General features: G+C 37.9%; 1 protein-coding gene and 2 long non-coding RNA genes across 15 annotated transcripts in view; 1 reads left to right on the forward strand and 2 right to left on the reverse strand.

Annotated features, from left to right (window-relative positions):
- Window positions 1–23,846, forward strand: part of LOC100114127 (double-stranded RNA-specific editase Adar) — a 266,817-nt gene that overhangs the window by 86,812 nt on the left and 156,159 nt on the right. The window lies entirely within an intron of this gene.
- LOC107981869 lies at window positions 14,416–17,111 on the reverse strand. The gene is made up of 7 exons (XR_001729589.2): window positions 16,902–17,111; window positions 16,680–16,802; window positions 16,526–16,610; window positions 16,163–16,364; window positions 15,869–16,081; window positions 15,583–15,749; window positions 14,416–15,294 (listed from the first exon to the last, which is right to left on the reverse strand). It is a non-coding gene; the product is annotated as an uncharacterized LOC107981869 (long non-coding RNA).
- LOC103316898 lies at window positions 17,898–19,406 on the reverse strand. The gene is made up of 4 exons (XR_004226437.1): window positions 18,978–19,406; window positions 18,354–18,879; window positions 18,077–18,284; window positions 17,898–18,011 (listed from the first exon to the last, which is right to left on the reverse strand). It is a non-coding gene; the product is annotated as an uncharacterized LOC103316898 (long non-coding RNA).

Below are 23,846 nucleotides of genomic sequence, written 5' to 3' on the forward strand. Positions count from 1 at the left end.
TCCATTTTTCTGCATAGAAAATTCTGCGATAAAGTCAGAATTTATTTTTACAGCGTTATATTCCTTCAAGCAATCTTCTACTTTAACCTTGAAAAGCTTTTGCGCATCGTTAAAAAAACTTAGAATGTCCACATGCTTTATATTTACAACTACACCTGTTCTAATTCGATTTTGAAAAGCTGATTCTACATCACGCCACTCAACTCTAGCTTCAGTTTCTTCCGATTGTAGACTTCCTCCTTGCTGAAGATGTTGTTCGAGTTGAACTTGCACACATGAAAGATGTGTCATACAAGTTTGATTTCTGCTTTTCTCCTCTTGAAAGATTAGATTTATTGATTTTTTCGTTCAATTCCTTTATTGTAGAATTGCACATGTCTAGCCAATAATGAATATCATTATTGCTCATTCCGTGTATATTTCGTGAAGTATCACGCACTACTTCGACAAGACGTTCGAAAAGTTGAATTGAAGCCATATTTACTTTTTCCAACTTAAAGTAACACTCACAGACTCGTAAACGAAAAAAGGACTAGTTTTGTGTACCGTGGTAGTAGTAGTAGTAGTAGTAGACGAAGACTGCTGCTCAAAGTAAAGTTTCCCTTTATATAGGGAAGACCATGAAAGAAGAGGTGGATTTTTTTATGTCTGGTCCAATGAGAAGCGTCATCTTCTGAATAGAAAAGCTGAGGAGCAAGATATGTTGAGGGGGGGGGGGGTGAATTTTCTTGGGGAGGGGTGGTTTTTCTTGGGAAGGGGTGAATTTTCTACTTTTAGACCAATGAGAAATCGTCTTTCAGACCCATCCAATCAGGGCCTGTGCTTTTTTTAAGCAACCAATTGTAAAAAATCATAAGGCGGAGTTTCTTCTTATATAAACCAGGGTGAGGAAAGTCATCTGTTCATTTTCAATCCACACTTCTTACTGAAATTCTAACTCTACAAAGCTCCAAGATGACTACAATGTGTGAATACAAAAAGATGTTCGAAAATACCATACTGAAATATCCAGAAGAAAATGTTTATATTGTTGACATTCAAGGATTTCAAAGAATTGCTGTGGATACTTTTATTTTCAAGGAAATTAGTTTCCTCAACGTAAAAAAAACAGCTTTACCAACTGCTTACCTCTTCAAGTCTCCAATGCCGTGGGAAGAACTTACCGAGGAAGAAAAATGTATGATTCATTGGCTAGAAAAAAGTTACCATGGAATCGAATGGAATTCTGGTGACATTCCATACAATCGACTTCAACAAGTCTTACAAATCTTTACGCGAGGTGTTAAAAAAATATTCGTTAAAGGAGAACAGAAAGCACTGTGGTTAAAAAATTTGCCGAATACGTAAGTATTTATACTTTCCTTCAGTTTTTTCCATGCTCTTGATACTTCAATTTATCCACATATTTTTTTTTTCAGTCTAATATCCAATGTCGAAGATCTCGGATGCCCTCCACTGGAGAACATAAAAAGTAATAAAAATTACTTTTGCTTGCACCATCAACTTTCTATTAGAAGAAAACCAGCATGTGCCGACCATAATGCTCTTTCAATAAGAGCATGGTTATTAAATTATTTGTCTGGAAAATTTAGTCAAGACGAAGTTGATTAAAATGTATTATGAAAAAAAAAATGATTAAATAAAATAATTAAAAAAAAATTATAATTCTTACGATTCTTTTTTATCTTTTAAAACAAAAAAAAATGTTGAAAAGGGATTGAAATTTATCTTAACATATAGTCAATTTATTTATTTATTTACACTAAAAGGAAGACAAAGAGCAGAGTATATCAATTTAAAAATCATATCTAAATTTTCTGAAATATTTTACAATTTTTAACTTTTCTAAATAAATTTGGGAAAACTCAAAGTTTTAATAAACGATGAGGTGTCCACAGTTCTTTAAATTTATTTTTTTTTATAATTTTTGTAAATTTTGTTTACATTGATGTGACCTATTATTATCTCATCATCTATAATCCGCGGTAAATTGCGTTGTTGTTGCTGCTGAGGTTGCTGTTGTTGCTGTGACGGCTGTTGCTGCTGCTGTTGCTGCTGCTGCTGTTGCTGCTGTTGCTGTTGATGTGACTGCTGCTGTTGTTGCTGTTGCTGCTGTTGTTGCTGCTGCTGTTGCTGGTGTTGCTGCTGCTGTGGCTGCTGCTGTGGCTGCTGCTGTTGCTGCTGCTGTTTTTGCTGCTGTTATTGCTGCTGCTGTTGCTGGTGTTGCTGCTGCTGTTTACTATCAGTCCTTTTTAATTGCAAAATACCACGTCTCGGTACTGGTCTCGTAACCTCTGAAAAATTAAAGCAAACAAAACATAAATTTATTGTATACAAAATAAAACTAATTTATAGTTAAAGCATTTTTTTACCTGAAGTCATTGTAGATGTTCCTGGTTTTGGTGACGTCTCTCTCTCTCTCTCTCCTACCTTTTTCTTCTTCTGCTCGTTGCCTTTTTGATCTTTAACAATAAAAAAACAGATTAGCATTTTTTTAAATAAAGTTATATAATTTTAAGAATAAATTTAATATTTTTTACCATTTACTTTTCCCTTCATATTCGAGGACGCGATCTTAGGAATCGGCTTGAGATCGCGTATACTTTTAACACATGTACATGTTCCGCTAGAGCTGGAGCTCGAACTAGAGCTCAAACTAGAGCTCGAACTCGAGCTCGAACTCGAGCTAGAACTTGAGCTCGACCGAGACCATCTTCTTCGGGTCACCGAAGATTGTCGAGGCTGCTCAGCCGTCAAAGATCGCCGAGGCTGCTCAGCCATTGGGGATCGATATCCAGAGTCGCCGGAACCCGCCTCACACAACCTGACGTATCACTGCTCCCTCTGCCACTGTGTGCACACAGGGCTGAGGAAGTAGCAAAACGCTCACCGACGATTCACCGATTCGTGCGCTCAGGTCTCAGTGAATTTGAGGTTAACCTCTCACTTTCGAAGCAACCTTTACGCTGACGTCTTTCAACTCCTTTTGTTACTGTGCGCACACAGGGCGAGAGGATAACCTCAAAACACCGTGCTATCGATCCGACTGCCACTGTGCGCACATAGGGCAACCGAAATTGTTATCACGCGACGCATTCGGATCGACGTAACGGTGCGCACACGACTTCATTGCCACCGAATGCGAACCTTACTTCAAATTCCCGTCACTGCTCCGTAAATTCAACACCGTACCGACTCACCGATGCCGCATTTGCATAATGGTAACTGCGCCGTAGCTTTTTAGTCGCCTCGAAAATATTGTATCGATTGATTATTATTGATCGCGATATTTAATTTCTGTTACAGGTGGGATTTAACATCACTCACCCACATTGTTAATTTAGACACCAAATACATATTTGTTTTTGTTAAACCATATAAACAGAGTCTTTACTAAACCTTTCCCCTACCCAAATCCTGGATACGACTGACTGCCCAACACCCGGGGAAAAGCTGAACCGTTACATGGCGTTCGTACAGGGACTTGTTTAGGAATATTTTGCTTAAAAGCCCGCGATAAATTGTAAACGAAAAGCGACTCGAAGAAAGCTGGAAATTTTTTCTTGCGCAATGAAAGTCGGGTGAATATACCGCCTCAATAAGGCGCAACTTACCGCTGAACTTCGGGAGAGAAACCTCGATAGCGAAGGGACTGTAGTAGAACTCCGTCAACGTCTAATACGATACGGCCGGAAGAATCCGCGTAAATTCACCGACAAGCAAGAAGACCCAGCGGGGTACGATGAAGAAGCTGATATAAAACAAGATTTGGAAATGGAACGCTCTGAATTAATCTAACGAACCCTCAAAGAAACTCGACGAGGGGGGGGGGGGGGGGCTCGTCGACACCAACCGAAGATCGTCCAGAATTGCTACCTGGTGAGAATAAAGTCCTCGATCAGATACGCGAATGGAACTGTCATTTTGAAGGAAGGGACGTCGATTTACCAGTAAACAACTTTTGCAGGGAGCCCCAGAACTACTCCGAGGAGAAGCCCTTTAGTGGCGGCGTAACTACGCCAGCGACTGCCGTACCTGGGAAGATCTCAAGGACAGACTCAGAAACTTTTACCTGTCAAGTGGAGAGCGACGTAATCTAACTAGGCAAATCGCCGAGAGAACACAGAAACCCAACGAAAACATAAGAGCTTACTGCAACGCTCTAACGACATTAATGAGACGTAGTGGAGGATTATAGGCTGATAGAGCAACTCGACAACTTATATTACAACATGAAACCTGAACTACAGTTGAGAGTACGCAGAGAAGAGAACCACGATGTTCCTAAGTTAATACAGTGTATCAAAGAATACAAAGATATCGTCACCAAACTACGCGAACAAGAACGGAAAACGGCCATTAACAGCGCATCCACGAGCAAGAATATCGGAACAACCGACTAATATAACCGAGCCGAGTGCTGTTAGCGCTGCAAACAACGCGAAAATTCTCGCTCCGAGTGCAAGAATAAGCCACGGAAATTCTGCTCTTCCACCCAACATGTCCACTACGTCCGTACTATCAATCAGCGATATCAGCAACCAGGAAATTTCAGAACATCAACAAGCACAAGTAGACGAACTCATCCTGACGAAAAAGATCTCTTCAAAGATATACAGGGTCCGACACCTTCAATCGAATACACGATAAAAGTAATAAAGTCTAATCCAATCAAATCCAAGGCATCAAAAAAATCAGCGTCAAGGACGCACACCCGCTACCACAAGTCCACGCAACGCTGAACAAGCTCCGGGGAGTGAAATACCTTACCACCATTGACCTGAAAAATGGATATTGGCAAATACCGCTGTCGGATAAAAGTAAAAAGTATACCGCCTTCACGGTCCCCGGGAGGAGTTTAAGGTATTACCATTCGGATTGCTCTTGGCACCCGCAGCATTCATGCGATTGATAAACGCAGTCATCACACCAGATCTTAAACCAAAGTCTTCTGCTACTTCGACGATATAGTCATAGTTACTGAAGATTTTGAACAGCACCTGCAATTTATCAGCGAAACTCTCCGCCGTCTCCGTGATGCCAAACTAAAACCAAATTGGGAGAAAAGCCATTTTTGGAGGCTATCCTTATATCTAGTAGGAAGAAAATAGAGACATTAACACTGACAGAGGACGGACACGAAATATACTCTCAGCCGACCATTAAGTACATGGGAATCACCATGGACGCCAGACTAACGTTTAAGCAGCATCTCGAGAGGGTGAGCAATAAGGCAGCAAAAGTCCAACGCAGGTCAGAATAAAAAATAGTATACTTCACAGAAGGGCTAAGATCCAGCAAATGTTCATACAAACATAATGCGATTTCGTTGCCTCCTCTCATAGCCATTGCTTCATGCCACATATAACACTTTGTATTTTCTGAAGTAGAATGAACTGTCAAATTGAACACATATAATGAGCGTTTATAAAATGCTACCGATGTCTCGAGAAGTGGAGATGGTAAACATTGCTGTAAGTCAAATGTTAAAATAACTGTTGTTATAATGCAAAATCTATTCGCGGGCAGGTAAAGGAATTGTTAATAAGTAGTCACTGTTTAAGAAAAAGTAGGACGTGGCTTTATTGTATAAGACAAAGAATAAGGTAACGTGGACAGAATAGCGTCTTATTGGCTCGAGAGCTGAACAAGGAGTGAGTCACAGAGCTCCACGGCGTGTCACGTGGTGGGGCGAGTTTAAGGAGGCGCTAGCGTTGGCAGTTGGCGCTTTATTTCCATTACTTCCTCCCGACAACTACTGAAGTCCTTGGCAGCCTTTCTCAGGACTCATCCCACTGCGTGTTGGCGTGAACGTGTGGAATCAATTTTAATTTGTGACATAAAGAACTTTATTAATTTCCCAATAGTAAATTAGATAACTTATTATGGCTGTCAGAGGGTAAAGGCTTGGTAAAAATGCTCCTTGCTCCGACAACCATATGCACTTAAACCTTCTGCATCGTCTTGCATGTCAGAATCTGAAGTTTGTTTCTGATATTTCTTTTGTGGTTTTCCTCTCTTCTTGGGTCTTAACACCTCTTCAGTATGTTCTATTTCATCTTCTTCAAAAGATTCTTTGTTTATTGAAACGTTTGTCACCGTCCAATTTTTTATATCTTTGGACTTATACTCGTCACCGAAGACTTTACTCTCAATAAATTCCATGTTTCGACTTTCATACACTTTACCGTCTTCTTGACTAGAAGCAAGTAACCTGTATCAGTAAATCCTACTAACACTGTTTTGTTAGATAGTTTATCTAATTTTGTTTCCTGTTTTCCTTGTACTTGTGTAAGCAATACAACCAAATCTCCTGATCTGATTTATACCTACTCTTTGCTCTGGGTTCAGCATGAATAGCGGAGACTTGAAGTTGATAGACTCATGTGCCGTTAAATTGTATAAGAGAACCGCTGCTTTTAGCGCTACATCTCAAGCATTTGCTGGCAGTCTTGAATCAAACATCAAAGCTCTTGTGATCTTCTGAATGGTTTGATTATAACGTTCTGCTATACCGTTCAGGTGTATAAGGACATACTGTTCTGAGCTCTGCTCCGTATTTTTCTAGCACCTGTTTTGTCTTGTAACTGGTGAATTCTGTACCTTGATCACAGTCTAAGTAGTAGAATTTCTCATTTCTTTCATATGTGTGTACGTCAGTGTGCGTTTCTTGACTTTTATCTACTTTCAATTTCAATTTAATTATCCAAAATGATGTGTTTTCAAAGTATCCTTCTAAAATATTTTCCTTGGTTTGTGGTTCGAATACATTTATTTTTTCATTGTCTAGATACACACATAGACCCTGATCTGTGAAGCGTCTGAGTGACAGCAAGTTTTTACTAAGGTTTTCCGCATACATAATTTTATCTAGGCTAATGATTTTACCGTTAGATAACTCGCATTTAATTTTACATTGATTTGTTGATTTTATATTCACTCTACTATTTTTATTCGCACAACTCATCACTTCATTAATTTTTTCTTTCAATCGTGACATGATTAATTTGGAATTTGTTAGATACTTGGTCGCACCTGAATCTACTATGAACCTTTCGAAGGTATTATCATTCTTATTCGAGTTTACATACATGCTTATAATATTATGATCTACAATACCTTGGAATCTTTTAGGCGTGGGTGATCGAAACAGTGAGCGTTTTGGCGTGCCGGATCTGTCTCGTTTGCATGGGAATTTTTCTTGGTCACTTCGGAATTTTCTCTTAGGAGACTCGCTCCTGTCTCTCTCGGATTTTCTCTTATTGGGGTTATCCTGCTTCTTGTTGGGCTCCGGGCATTTACAGAGATGTGTCCGAATCGGTAGCAATTGAAGCATTTTGCTTCCTTGTGCTTGCATTCGGTTTTGGTGTGGTTTTTGTCTCCAGATCGTTCGCACTTTTTCCCTGTTTGCGGTCTTTCTCTGCTTACGGAGTGTCGTTTAGATGGCCTGTCTCTAGGCTTGTTCCTGAATTCTGTCATTTGGGCTGAGTGTTTAAAGCATCTCTTACGTGATGTATAAATCTGAAAAATTAAGTCTATTAGTTGGTTGTAGGTGTGTTCATTTCCCGTACTATGTTCTGCAATGTTTTCTGCAGTAACTATTTGGGGAAAAACATCCGATATTGTGTTAAACAGTAAATTTTTCATTTCAGTCTCAGGTATCTTAGAGATACCATCTACGCGTTCGTAATCCCTAACACACTTTTCGAATCTCAAACAGAATTCGAAAGCTGATTCATTTTCTTTATGGTATTTGACATTGAAAAGTCGTTACTGATCTTTGTAAGCGTCAAGCTTATATTCATTTCGCTTAAGGTAGTACTATGTCGTGGCCAAAACAAGTCCACTTTTTATATTTTGTTTATTTGTGAGATACATATAATAATAGAAGTTGCATAAATGATTAAACATTCTCATCAAACAATTTTATTTACCGTAATTATCAATAAAAAGTTTCAAACAGAAGCTGATTTCTCATTTTTTTGAGGTTAAGTGTACATTTTTGAACTTTTATTTGTTTATTACTTCGCTCACACGTTCCAAGTTTAGATTTTTGAGGTATCAACTTATTCGTAACATGTTTATCTACTAATTTGCAAAGTTTTGGTAAATTCTACCAAATTATAACTGAGTGTTTATCTTATCAATATCTAACAGCATACCAAATTTTATCAAATTCTGAACCGACAATCACTTTTGGGTAGTACTACCTTAATCTCTTTGATCTTCTCATGGCAGTAAAACATGATTTCCTTTCTCGAATAAACAGAACAGTTTTCGTAATTTTAGTTCTGAAAATAAGAAGTCTTCAAACGGAGCATACTGCAAGTTTTCTTTAAGCTTATACGTTCGCGTTATGTTTACTTGTTTCATTTTTGAATCATTCGAATTAGAATTCCTAAACATGCTGCTCGTATTTAATGAATTATTAAAATTCAAACGTGTTAATTCTTTACGTGTAGTATAAGTTCTTGGATTACTTACATCAGTTTCGACAAATTCATAACCTGAACCTAGTCTTTCGCAGTCTTCCTTACGCCAGTCCTTGTAATGTGAGATGGTTCGTCTGGCTTTGGTTCGATCCAGGTTTCAACTTGGTGTTTCTGCATCCTAGTCCTCAGCCTCCTAAACGTAATTGTCAGGCATGAGCGTAGAGGAAGCTCCGAGGAACGCTCCGCATGTTGCTCCTTTCTCTGTTTCCAGGGTTTGTGTACATTCGAAATCCATGGCTTTCTGATTGTTGTATTTATTTGTCAGGTTGTGTGGTCCAGGCACCTGTACGTTGCTCAGTATTCTGAGCTTTCCAAGACTGAACGACGTAACTGCATTCTTAGGCTTGGTTAAGCTTGCGGGTGCAGGTCTTGGTGTATTCCAGTGGAATGGATTTCGCCCTCGAAACCAATCATCATTCTCCTTACTACTGGGACTTCCTGCAGACTGAGTTAACTCTCCAGGCTTCTTGAGCAGTAGTTTGTCAACTGACTGGGTAAGGCTTTTCATCTCTCCTTGAATCGTAGTCATCAGATTTGACAAGGTATTGTTTGTCTCTGCGAGCTTTTCCGTCAGGCTCAGCTGGGCTTTCGTGTTTCCTTTGAACAGCTTCAGTAGGGTGTCCATCCAAGAATCTTCATTGGCCTTTCTCGTACGTGTTGTGGCACCTGTCATTTCTTCTTCGTCAATGTGGCTTATGGGTCCTTTCAACCTTACCACATTCTAGTTTGCTGCGTGTAGAACATTCAGGAGAAGTCCTGCTTCATTCAGCGTAAATATGTTCTTATCTGTAAACAACGCAAAAGCATTAGTCTGTGGTTGAGAGGTTGCCCGTGCAAGATTCCCTATTCTTTGTGCACAAGCTTTGGGCGTACTTGCAGTTAGTTGAGGTACCTATAAAAGGCTCCCCGACCGGCCTAGTCTTTTTTTGTAGAATGTGTGCAAAAGCACGGCTCCTGCAGACTGAAACCCACGAGACACAAGGACAGGCATGGTGAATCTGTGCATGAGGGTCATGTTTTTTTTTCTTTTAGGTTACGCTGACTAAGCGTTTGTATGTGCGCACGTACCTAGTCAATCATAAAGCGTGTTATAAGCTGACCGTTGTTTTCATATTCATTCGTGTAAATGTAATTTTATATGTTTATATTTGTTACCTGTCTTGAACCTGTCTTCTGAGCCTGCAAAAACGCAGATGTCGCCTTCGTAGAGTTTAAGCCAGAGGTAATCATTAGGACAGTCCGTCTGTATTTGATACTGATTTAGAATTTTGTTCTTTACTTTCTCCCAGTGAGAAACTGCATCGAATTGACCTGTTGAACATAATTATTACTAGTTTTCCATAAAAGTTAATTGTTTATTTATTCTTGATGTTTCTTATCGTAGTCATAATTGTTTGTGCTTTAATTAATTTATGTAGCAGAGTACACCTGTACGTCAGCTGCTCTACCCACGCGGCGTCTGTAAACAGCATAGCACGCAGGCAGGCTCACACTAGGCGTGCAAGTGTGCGTTGTATTTTTCGAATTATTCCGCGTGTCGAGAACTTACTTGTTAGTCACGTGACGAGTATGCTTGCGCACACTTCACGCACCGCTTTCCCTTAAGTACTCTGGTGCTGCTAACAGCCATCATCTTTATTGTTCGTAGCGTCTGAGTATTACACTGCATCGACGCTTTATCGTGTTGTTTCGTGTATATCCATATATCAAGCGTGACTACAGAGCGAAGAGTTGAGAGCTTTCTCTCTCTTCCTCCGCTCTCCAACATGTGTGCCTGTCGTAGCGCACAGTTGAGAGCTTGACGTTGCGCTCTCTCACATGTACCGCGTGGCACTGCGCGGCGTCTTTTTGTATCTCCTTCTCTCTCCCTCCGATCCGTACGGCCTATGCGGCAGCGAGAGACAGGCAGCCATATTGCTTTTGGTTGCTTAGCAACCCCCCTATGTTTATCTCACGTTCTAGAGAATTTTACCGCGCGTGTTTACATTCCCGCGATTCTCAGTATTGTTTTTGAATTTTACTTTCTTCTTTGTGCGCGTTTTAACTTGTACAACGTGTAACATGAAATCGCGCCATTTTCTGTGTCTTTTTACGCGTGACTAAGCTTCATTTTTTTTAATAAACCCGATTTTCACTTCTCTTTTAAATCGTATAATATATTCACGTTTTTTGAGAGTTTTATCGGTTGGGTTCTTTCTTTGAATTTTCTTGGTTTTAACGTTTTTATTATGTACGGCGTTTACAACGTGAATTTTAAATTATCGATTTTGCAACTTTTACTTCGATTACTTTTATTCCTCACTTCACTTGAACTTTGCATGTTTTAAATTTGTACTTACAAGTGTCGTCCTTTCTTAGCAACTTGCACATGTTGCCGAAAATCTTGGAAAACCTTTTCTTAAACCAGGTGTCCTTCAAAGTACCTCCTGTATGACGTGGTCGTGTTCGTGTAAAGATGTTGAAATTCTGCGTTTTATTGGAAACTCTTCACTTATCACTTGTGCTAAGTGGAGGCGAGCTGGGCTCATAACCTGTTGTTATAATGCAAAACCTACTCGCGGGCAGGTAAAGGAATCGTAAATAAGTAGTCACTGTTTAAGAAAAACTAGGACGTTGCTTTATTGTATAAGACAAAGAATAAGGTAACATGAACAGAATAGCGTAAGCGTCTTGTCGGCTCGAGAGCTGAACAAGGAGTGAGTCGGCGAGCAAGTGGCGTCGCCGAGCTCCGAAGCGTGTCACGTGATGGGACGAGTTTAAGGAGGCGCTAGCGTCGACATTTGGCGCTACATTTCCAACAATAACAGTAGAACTCTTTGATTTTTTCACTATCTCTTTATCTTTTTTTTTAGTCTTATGCTTGTTCAGCAAATTCATGGTGTTTTTTCTTTTCTAAGATAATTTCTTCTTTGACAGAATCATCAGTCTCAAATTTAATTCTTGCTGCGAATTCGTCACACTTATGACATGTATCTAATTGCGGACTTTTGAATTTTTAATTTTGTTGCGAACACTTAACGATACATTTTTAAACTTAGTAGATTACTATTTTCTTCTCTATAGAGCCTATACATCATGGCAACGGTTAGACCTGATGGCAAGTACTTTTGTGAAGTGTGTTGCCATGAGTAATGGCATTTGTAAGGTGGAAAACGTTGTATGTGCTCTTTAATTACTTGGATTTTTTTAGGCGAACTTTTATTTGGAGGTGATTGTTTTCCTTTTTTTCCATCGAAAATTCCTTCATTTACTTTAGCATCACTTAATTTGGGAAACTGATTTCGCAGATACTTAAAGCAGCTACCATCTTTGTCTAAAGATTTTACCCATTGTTTCATAAGTCCCAATTTAATGTGCAGAGGTGGTATAAGAATTTTTGATGGATCAACAAGTGGCTTTTCTTTTATATTCTTAGAACCCGGTTTGAACTTTTTTCTAAGGGACCAGACACTCTATATGTAATGATTCTTTCTATCCCTACTATCCCATTCACATAAATAGCAAGTATATTTTGTGAATCCAGATTGTTGCCCCAGAAGTATTGTTATGATTTTAAGATCCCCACATATTTGCCATTTATGATCATTGCATTTTATTCGGCCTAATATTACTTTCATGTTACAGTACTCTTCATTCAGTATTACTGAATATCCTATGGGAATGGCTGCATAAACATTTGTATTGTGTAACAGAACGGCTTTTAAACTTTTCGTCGACAAATCGATTGACTTAAGATCTGATGGGGTTAAAATGACCCTGGATTCGGATTCAGCGATCCCAAAAACATATAAGTACCGTGGTCAAGTTTTTGGGACTTACAATTTTTTTTTATTGTGGGGCTGTGTTATCAATCGCTTGGCTAAAAGATATCTCAGATTCATTTAATATTATATATTGGTTTGAAATTATCAGTGCACGTTTCTAAAAATTTAATAATTTTAATTTCGAATTACTTTTTTAGTATTATCAAATTGTTATCATAAGCTCACCTTGCGAATTCGATACAGACAATGATCCTGATATGTATCCTTGTATTAAATCTATTATGCGTGTAATTTAGTTATTACTATAGTACCTGGCTTTGCGATGAGCAACTGATTGTACATTCAACACGAAAAGATCTGATAAGAACGATTTGAAAATATCGTAGTGTAATGCGGCCTTTGCCGAGGTTAGGTTATGCTCCCAAAAGTCGCTCTTTAGCGACGAGTTTCGCATCTCGCCGAACGCGCAAACTCCATGGTAGAATGCGAGTTTGCGAACAAACTTGTTTAATTTGAAAAACCAAATTGTAATTACAATTACTGTAAAAAAATGTTGTTTAAATTAATACTATCAGAATTGATAGAAAAAACATCTTAATTTAAAAGAAATAAAAAAATGCTCAAATTTTTACTTAAAGTTCGAAGTGCCATATTATAATACGGAAACTACCTTTGTTTTAAATGAATTCGGATAAAAAGGCAACTTTTCATACATTTGTGGAAATAAGTAACGAAGTAACGGCAGATGGCGAAAATAAACGAGATGACTATGAGATGTTTTTATTATATTATTTATTTAATGCGAATTAAACATAAAATTCTGATAAAAAAATATACATCAGTAACTGGTGGTAGAAGTAACTAGGAGTTAAATTCCAGAGAGGACCCAGAAAAGTAATTACTTCAACTGGCCTCACGCTTCCAAACATATCATCTGTAAATCCATTGATTTCTGTCGCAAAGATAAAGAAAATATGAAAAAATATTCCCAAACTAATTTGATGATGATGGATTAAAAATACTACGTACTGTCTATAACCAACATCAAGCTGCTTGTAAATGATTCTCCCTTTACATCCTCCTTCGAAGTCTTCTTCGAAGCCACTCTATAAATGCTGAACATGCTGCTAAGGACTGCAGCAACGAGTTCAGGAAGCAAGTATACCCCGAATTTTGACTTTCCTGGGGTTGCGGTCTGCATGATCAGCAGATGGTGTTGCAATGATTGGTTGGCTGGATCTCATCACAGAGACTTCCCAGACACCATCTTTGTGGCCTGTGTACTCCCTCTGCATGCTGCAAGTCCTGGTAGGATTCTTGAAACTGGATACTATCTTGTCTGAGCCTTTAGTATGTTTGAAGCCTTTACTTTACGAGCAGAGCTTCCACCCAATGCTGCAAGAGGAATAGAATTATTGTTTATATTCAGTTTACTGAATAAATATGACATTAATTTTAAAAATAGTACTTACTGCACTCTTTTCTGAGTAAGCTTTGATCTTTCTTTTAAAGACTTGCCGCTAAGTACTTGCCCTTTGTATACTATGTCTCAAGACTAGTTGATTGGGGGATTGTGAATTATCTGACATATCCCATATACGTGCTGTACTGTCTCCAGATCCAGATGCCAACGAATGGGTGGTACGATTCCAAGCACAAATGAATACTTCTGATTCGTGACCTTGCAGTTTGGTAGCTTTGTTTGCTGGTATTTTTACAGAATTTGCATTTCCACCACCTTTTCCTGCTGTCGATCATCAACTTCCATTTCTGATCTGTCACCCTTGTCATTGTTACCCGCACACTCATTTGAAGTGACAACTGGTGAATAAAAAGTCAATATGAAAGTGATTTTATAAAAATATTAACAACATTCCTTTCTTCTGAAATCTGTCTCTCTAATTAGTCTGTCGTAACTGGTGGTTCTCCAGGTATGATTTTCTATCAAATACTAATGCTAATGCTTATAATAAAAGCGACAATTCAAATAAACATCTTGAATAAAAACTTTGTAGTACATATTTACAATTTAAGTATAACACATCCATCTGCAAGAAAATAAATGAACGATAATGGTTATGCAAAATATGGTTTCAATTAACAAAAAGCCTATGACCATGTAATGAAGTAAATTATAGTATATTATGTTTTACCTTAGTAATTGATGTGCCCTCCATTGGCGTCAATAACAGCCTGAAGCCTACGAGGCATTGAATTTGTCAGGCCTCTGAAGTAGTGCAAATTCAACTGCAATCTTTCCCAACTATTTCTGACTCTTCGAAGTAATTCTGCCTCTGTTGGAGCAAAATTAGGTCTCCAATCTGCAACCATCTTTGCAAAAACATTCTCAATGTAGTTGAGGTCCGGTGAACGTGGTGGATGTGGCAGTCTTATTATTTCAGGATGGTTTGCATACCAGTCTTGCAGTATGTACTGGGGAGTTATCCTCAATGATGTAGAAATATTCTTGCTCTGGATATCTACCTCTGATTTGGGGTAACATAAAATTTTCTAGAAGATGCACGTATCTTTCAGCATTCAGCTTGCGATTGATCTGAACCAAAGTTCCTGGCCCATCTTCAGACACCCAGGCCCAGAATGACTTAGTTCTTCGTCCAGATGTTTTATTAGGAAGAACATTCCTCAAATATCAGTCCTATTCAAATAAGTATTGGCATAATGCAGGCGAGCAATGACATCCTGGTGGTTCAGATGAATTTTAACTGCAGCTTTACGATACGTAAGATTTCTCCTTTTTTATAGCTGTTCTCAGCGTTTCTTCATGAACGTCTAGGTTCAATAATTCTGGCAAATGTTTCAGGGCCCGAAATGGATCCTCCTGCATTGCGGCCATTACCAATAGAAGGTCCTCATAGGATATCTTGTTATGCCTGCCAGAGTTGTTTCTGCACCATCCATTTCTTGTTGGAATCGTTGCACATACCTGTAAGCGGTGGCTAATGAGCAATTCACTGCCTCTGCGATCTGCTGCGCATTTTGATTTTCCTGCCACAAAACTCTCATGGCGTGTAGGTTCTCTGGTGTTGGTCGAAATCGCAACATTTTGAAAAAAAAAAATTTATAACCAACAATTTATTTGTTTATCACAGACATGCAAGCATACGACGCGTTTCTACGACTGACAAGCGCGATCGTGACCTCAACGCTACTTGGAAAAAATAGACGAGCTTTTACAATTAAAACAAAACACGGACGAGCTAACTGCTGCCATGCATATATCGCGCGCAAATAATCAGACTCATTTTCAATTTTATTTTATTCGTAGCACATAGCACTCACAATTTTAACTTCAATAAAATATTTACTTTTAAATCACATTCTTAAATTAACATCGGCATACTGCGGAGGTCTTTGTAAATAGCCCAGTGAATCGAATCCAAGTCAGCTTTCCGGATGTATCCAAGTAGCAAATACTCGCGGATGCGGCTGTGTTCTGCGGTCCAATAATCCCAGACGATTTCGACATCACCAACTGCAACAAAAAAAAAATCGTATACATGAAATTTGATGTGCCTTACAAAAAAGTTTTTTCAAAGAATGATATTGCAATTATTGCAATAAAAATATATATTTATGACTCGTAGCGATTACCTGTGATATGACGATTGAAACTGTGGTGATAGCGCTGGTTGATTTTCGCAGATATCTGCTGAAAACTCTAGTCCCTCGTCTTGATGCTGATTGTCCCAGGCAGCTCTGATGCCAAACGATCCGTGATGCTCATCATCTGCAGCAGCACGATGTTGATGAGCTCCGAGAGCTCCACGTCCAGTAGGTTAATATCCGGAAATGGCAGACTGTAGTCTGAAACAAAAAATGGTTTCGTTTTAATAAGATAACATTACTTTATCATGGCTCAATATTTAGAAAAATGTGCAAACTTACCACGCTCATTTAACACTTCCATGGCATAGACCGGTGTAAAAGCCAAAAGGCGTGTGCTCGGTTCGAAGATTCGCTGCAGAATGACTCGAAAAGCCGTTGACTCGTTTCAGCAACCCAGCGCGATCTTCATTTATTTTTCGAAAATCGGCGCCAATGCATAAAGCGGCCTCAAGCTCGCGATCCAGTCGCGTAACGACGCCATCTATACAATACCGCGAGCGCACGTGCAACAGAAACGCGCGAAGATTCAAATTAGATTTTAATATACCACAATTTAAAATAGAATAATTATCATAGAAAATATAAAAACGAAAAAATTTAAGTTTTTGAAGTTTATAATAATAAGCTGAACTACAAAATTACCTGAATATCTTCTGAGTTAGGGAAGTGCAGGTAAGTTATGAGATCAGCCTTGACGACCTCTCGCCCACACACCTGCATTCAATATCTAAAAAAAAAAGATTTGATTATTTAAATTGTTTTTTAATAAAAACAATTAAAAAAGCTTGATAACAACCTTATATTAATGCTGTCAGCAATAGCAACTCGACATTGCTCTTTGAATTGTTAGTTCAAGTCTTGAGAGACCTTGACCTTCTCATCACTTTGAATTCCTTATCAAGAGTCTGCATACGTTGTTCTTGAATTGAGAGAAGAAACACCTTGTCAGTTTTCGCTTGACTTGAATGCCTCTAATCAAAAGAAATACTATGAAAATAAATAAAAAATAAAAACTTACTGATTAACAACCACTGCTTGACTAGTACCATAAACGTTGTGAAGATCATAATGATTACCCAAATGCTGTTTGGCGTTCATGCAAACGGTTTTTCTTGCTAATAGATTACCATTGACATTAGGTAAATATGGAGGATTGTCAAGGGAAGTTGCCTTGCAGCCGTTAATATAGCCATTATAGAAGTTGGACGGTTCATTCATGTCATACAAAGATACATTAAATGTTTTTATTTGACTTTGAAATTAAAAATTAATAAGAGTTCTTGTATCAAAATCATCGAAAAACTTACTATCCAAGCACCATCATATTCAAAATCTTTGTGCATATTGCTCATCATTTCTGTATAATAAGAAGTTGTTTCTGGGTTCGTGAAGTCGGGACAAGTAGTAGATACTGTATTCCATACATTTCCTTTAAATGGTTCATTGCTTTCTCTATCGAATATTAATATGCCCCGTTTGACGCCTTCATCATACGGAATGTACGTGCCATTCTTCTCATTTGCTGACACGCCAGCATCAATTAATGGAATGTAATGCATTCCAGCCTTAAAACAAAAAAATGTTTATGCCGTTTCAATCATCACTTAACAATATCTATGAAAAAGATCAATTCTCACATCATGGATTTCTTGAATGAAATTTGGAAGACCTTTGAATTTAGTTGTATCGTAGGTGAAATCGTTGTTGTTATCCATGTAGTCCAAATCGTTCCATTGAGTATCCTATGATAAAATGATTACACATTAGAAATGATGAGGATTATCTACTAGTGAAATAAATATAGATATTTTGATAATATATTTACAAAGGGAATTAAGGCATCTCTTGTTCTCTGCCAAACGCCTTTAGTCTTTTCTAAAGTTCCATAACCATATTTACAAAGATGAAAACTAGTGACCAGTATGATGGTAAGAAAGGCTTTCCGCTTGACTTGAATGCTGCCTCTAGTTTTTTTCAATTTAAGAATCTTCTTTGACCTGATGTCCCACAAACACATCTGTCCGTCATCGTAGGCAATCAAATCCCAAATGTGTACCCATTCACTTCTCCTGGGATTCACAGTTTCATTCACAGTTCCTGCGTAGAAATGCTCGATGTAAGGTGAAACCTAAAACTTCAGACTATTTTCAGGTTTTGACATTTGATTTTAGCTATTGATAAATCTTTACTTACCCTTTTGATTTCGAAGCGTTTCACAATATTTTATTTCCATAAAACCTTGTAATCATCAGTATTGACTTTTTTCTGGCGGTGCAGACCCTATTACTACATAGCTGTCATTTTCATCTTGCTAGAGTTCCAATGAATCACCATAAGTATCATTAAGTTCTCGCTCTATACTATCATTCATAAAAATAACTTGGCCTAAATTGGGAGGGATCTATAAAAATGGTAAGATTTTTTATAATATGATTTATTGGATGAGACAGAATATAAAAATTCTACTTACAGTACTAGTTATTTTGTTTGAATTTGGCCGGTTATTACTTTCATCATTATCATCATCATCTATGGACTTTATCACATCCTCACTTGCAACTACAATTTCATCTTCATATATTTCCTCTTCTGTATCACATTCTTCTCTACCCATCTCGTCTTAGACACACCTGATGAGATTTTTATCTCCTCGCCATGTCAATGCCGACAATCAGTCCAAAGAGACCAATGACAGAGCCAAAAATTTCGACAATGAGCATTTTCACAAAGAGGGCTGGATTGGCAGCATCTAAAAGAGCTGCACCAGAACCAATGATTGTAACAGCAATACCACAGACAAGATTAACAAGCCCCACAGCAAGACCAGCTCCAAACATCAAGTGTCCTGCCATAACATTCTGTACGTTAATGGCACGTTGCTTCTACTTTCTCTTCACTAAATGTGTCAAGCAGTCCAGAGACAGTACAATGGCTGTAATGAGTCCATAAATAGCAACAGCTAACTTGTTCACCCTTGCCAGTGATCTAGTACAGCACTGAAAGGCAAAAAACAGATTGATCGTTAGTCAATATGAGGTAATGCCTCCAGATCGTGGAGGCAGCACAACAACAGCAACAAAGTCAAACCAGAAACCGTCATTGAGTTTGCCGAGGACCTAAGGGAGAGCTCCAGTGGTCCGATGAGCATCTTGCTCTTCTGCAACCTCATATTGTCCTTGCAAAAGGTATGAAGTTGAATGGTTAGTCACAGCAATACGAGGGAGAGCCATGTAAAAAAGGTCGATACAAAGATTCTCGTATACTTATTATTGCAGTTCTGGGGTGAGCTGCGCTGCTGCTGGTTATGCTTGGCCAAGAAATTGTTCTACTGGCTATTTCTGGTTGGGGTAAAGAGGGAAGGCTGATTGCGCTGGTTGGTGTTGTAGAAGCCATTGGAGCTAAAGGTCCGGAGCTCCAGTGCAAATCAGAGCAATTGCGCGAAAGAATGCCGTAAGCCAGGAGCCCGAGCCTCTGCAATTAAACCCGCCAATGATTTTCTCTGCGAGGCTGCATCAGCAGCTCACCGCCACGCACAATGACCGACCGGCGATGAGCAATAGACACGCAGACGTCGACCGACGCAATACTTACTTATCAGGGCCCAGGAGCTCGGCTCGTCGTCGGGTTCGCCGCAATTGCGGCCGTATTCGTAGCCGCAGGGTCCTCCGGGTCCACCGCCAAGCGGCCCGCCGGGGCTTGAGTGCTCGTCGTTGTCATGAGTGTGTTCGCATCATCTGCACTCGCGCTTGACCATGGAGTTTGCGCGTTTGGTGAGATGCGAAACTCGACGATCGTCGCTATAGGACGACTTCTGGGAGCCTAACCTAACCTCGGCAAAGGCCGCATTACACTACGATATTTTCAAATAGGATTGAATTGCTATGTCGTAAATAGGTACAACTTCAACTTAGCGTTAGTCCAAAGTCAATTATAAGCTCTATATGAGAAAAATAAAATTTTTACTAAGTATATTAAATAATGAAGTTGATTTATTTTTATGGTACATACCTAGCCTCTGGCCGCGTGGCATTTTACATTGCAATATTGCTGCTGTGATTAATGCATTACAGTAAAATGAATGAAAGGCTACATATGTATTCTGATGTCCTGCATAGATGATAAAAAGCACTAATAGTCTTTATACATAAATCACTTAGAATCATTCTATAATAAACAAACTATTATCCATGGAAATCGAGCAAATTTTTAGCACAAAATAAGTTGGCAAATGCATTAAATCCAATAAAATACTTGACAAACTCGCACATATATAAATATAGTTTAAAGAAAGGCAAGTGTAGTTTCGCAAGAAAATTATTTTGTATCTAACCTACAATTTTGCTGTATCTACCGTACTGTGAAAGTAAAGTAACGTTTCAACCGTCTTTGGATTTTTATTGGAGCAAGTGGAAACAACTCGGGTGTTGAAAGTTGAAATTTTCAAATTTCAATTTAAATTCTCTTATGGGAATTTAACATGGAAAAAATTAACGAAAATAACCAAATGTTTCAATTTATCTACTCAATATCTGAATGCGCAATCCAAAAATGTGTATTGCTAGAATCGAAGTATCAGAAGAGAGCTTCAATTTGAGGGCCGATGGGTTAGAAATGGTTGACTAGATCAAAAGTTGGCTAGGCTTAAAAATGGCAAAAAATCAAAAATATTTAAATTTTTTTCAAAAAACGTCGATTTTTCTATCTTAAAAATTCTTATAACTTTTGATCCTAGCGGTCAACTTTAACTATGCGGTACTCAAATTAAAGCTTTTTCCTTCTACTTTAATTAAAAAAATTTAGATTAACATTTTTATTTTACGATTAGCTGCATATATGCCTATCAATTATGGCCTTTTTTGGACATTTTCATTGCCATATATATATATATATATATATATATATATATATATATATATATATATATATATATATATATATATATATATATATATATATATACATACAGGGTGTCGGAAAGTTCCGGAACGGCATGATAACATCCGAACTAACAAAGGTAAAAAAAAATAAAAACACATGGTTGTTAGGATTTTTTCCCAGCTATCCGATGGGAACCTTAAATTTGACCTTGACCAAGTCCTTCAAGGTCATTTGAAGGTCAAATCGATTTTTTTAAATAGGACATCCTATTTTCGACCCCGGAAATGAAAAGAGCGGAAAATTTTACGTTCAAATATGGTCTAAAATATATTAAAATTTGACCATGGAAGGTTTGGACAAGGACAAATGCAGGTTTGATACGATAACTCGAAAATCAGAACTCGTAGAGAACAACATTTAAAACGTAATATTCATAATAATTATCCAGCTATTTGATGGAGACCTTGGTTTTGACCTTGACCATGACCCTCCTGATGATTTGAAGGTTAATTTTTTTAAATAGGACCACCCATTTTTTTGTCAATTAAGGCAGTTCTTGGTTTTCTCCAAACAATTAAGGCAAAAATCTATCCAACCAATTAAGGCAAAACTTGTTGTTGTCCAACCAGTTATGTAAGACCTGGTGTTATCCAAGCAGTTAAGATAAGACTCGGCCCAACCATTTAAGGTTAGATGCGGTTTAATCAATCAAGGCAGGTCTTGGATTTTCCAACCAATTGAGGCAAGAATCTGTCGAACCAATTCAGGCAAGACTTGGTGTTGTCCAACCAGTTAAGGCAAGACTTGGGTTATTGGGTTTGTCCAACCAGTTAAGGCAAGACTTGGGTTATTGGGTTTGTCCAACCAGTTAAGGCAAGACTTGGTGTTGTCCAACCAGTTAAGGCAAGACTCAGTCCGACCAATTAAGGAAAGAATTATTTTAGCAAATGTTCAAACTGATGACCTTCGGTTTCTTGACAGTAACCTAATCGATAATAAAAACTATGAATAGAATTTTGAATGTGTTCTGCCGAAATCAAAGTGCTTTCATCAATTATCCTTTGCCGTAATTCAACTAAATTTTGTGGCTTAGTTTTATAAACACGATCTTTTAAGTATCCCCAGAGGAAGAAATCTAGAGGAGTCAGATCAGGTGATCTGGCGGGCCATTCGATAATACCTCTGCGGCCAATCCAGCGATCAATGAACACAGTATTCAAATACTGTCGAACATTGCGTCCATAGTGAGCTGCTGCACCATCCTGCTGGAACCACGTGTGTTCAAAATTGGCTCCCGTAACCTCTATAATTCTAGGAACGATTTGCATCCGTAACATGTCCTCATATCTTGCTGCATTTAAATTACCCTCTATGAAAAAGGGACCAATCAATTGATTATTCAATATTCCAGCCCAAACATTTAATTTCTCGGGATATTGGGTTTTGTCTTCGCTCATCCAGTGAGGATTTTGCTGAGCCCAATATCTGCAGTTATGCCTATTCATAGTACCAGTTAATTGGAACGTAGCTTCATCTGAAAATACTATATTGAAGGCAAAATTGGGATCTTCAACAATCCTAGACATCATTTCTTCGCAAAACTCAACTCTCCTATCAAAATCATCTTCATTCAGCTCTTGCACAATATTAACCTTGAATGGATGGAATTTGTTAGTTTTTAATATTTTCTGAATAGAAAACTTGCTTATTTCATGTTGTTGAGACATTTTGCGTATTGAAGAATGGGGATCCTCTATGAGTGACAATAAGACATCTAGTGATTTTTCTTCATTTGTTGCAGTAGACGGTCTTCCAGAACGAGGACGATCTTTTACACTTCCTGTATCATGAAACCGTCTGACAGCCCTCGATACTGTAGATTTAGAAATTGGAGTAAGGCCAAGTCTGAAAGTTTCATTGAAGAGAGTTTTGGCATCTTCGTAAGATCGTCTAAGTTCACCCCAGCCTATCATCATCAAAAGTGAAATTCTTTCTCTTTCATTAAGGCGTTGCATGTTTATATGCAGATAATAAATATGCACGACTGCGAAAAATGACAAATTAACTACTGAAAAATATTCGACAAAAAAATGACCAATGAACAAGAAAACACCATTTTCAAGACAAAATTAGAGAAATACTTCTTTTCCAGAAAAAATGTTGTCAACCTCTACATATCACGAGATACTAAGAAATAAAAAATGAGCTTTGGTAAATTGAAATTGGATAAAAGATGACTGAGATTGAAAAGATTAAACGAAGAAATTTTTTAGAAATTCTTGATTAACAATATCTCTGATGGTCAAATTAAAATTTAATTTTAAAAATAGTTGTATGGTTTATTATGAACCCTTCTTTAAATTGTTAATGTTCATTATTCATTTAAACAAGTCTTGTCCATTTAATAGAAGGTTTAAAAATTGACTCGTTACTATTATTATTATTATTATTATTTGTGTCAAGAAAATTTAAGCAATTAAAAAGTGAAAGTAGAAGTGGAGTAATTTGAGTCTACGGGGTGAAAACTATGCTGAAGCAGTTTAGAAGTAAGATAATGATAACTAAAAAATTTATAATGTCAGGGATGTTCAACAATGGGGTTGCTTGACTATCGGAATAATTTTAGTTGATGATGTAGAATTTTGCGATGAAGCAATCAAGTTAAGTTAAGATTAAAATTGGATACGTTTTTAAGACGCAAAATTATCCGCGATTTAATCTACAAATGACCTTGAAGGTCATAATCATGAATATTGTGTCTTAAATAATTTTCTCTACGAATTCTGGTTTTCGAGTTATCGAACTGAACCTGGGATGAACCTTGTACATGACCTGCAAAAGTCAAAATTTAAAAATGGTCAAGACCCTATACGAACGCTAAATTTTCCATTCCCTTCATTTACGGAGTCAAAAATGGAGGGTTCTATTTAAAAAAATCGATTTGACCTTCAAATGACCTTGAAGGTCATGGTCAAGGTCAAAACCAAGGTCTCCATCAAATAGCTGGATAATTATTATGAATATTACGTTTTAAATGTTGTTCTCTACGAGTTCTGATTTTCGAGTTATCGTATCAAACCTGCAT

This window comes from Nasonia vitripennis, assembly GCF_009193385.2.
Source record: "Nasonia vitripennis strain AsymCx chromosome 1 unlocalized genomic scaffold, Nvit_psr_1.1 chr1_random0012, whole genome shotgun sequence".
In the NCBI taxonomy this organism is placed as follows: Eukaryota; Metazoa; Arthropoda; class Insecta; order Hymenoptera; family Pteromalidae; genus Nasonia; species Nasonia vitripennis.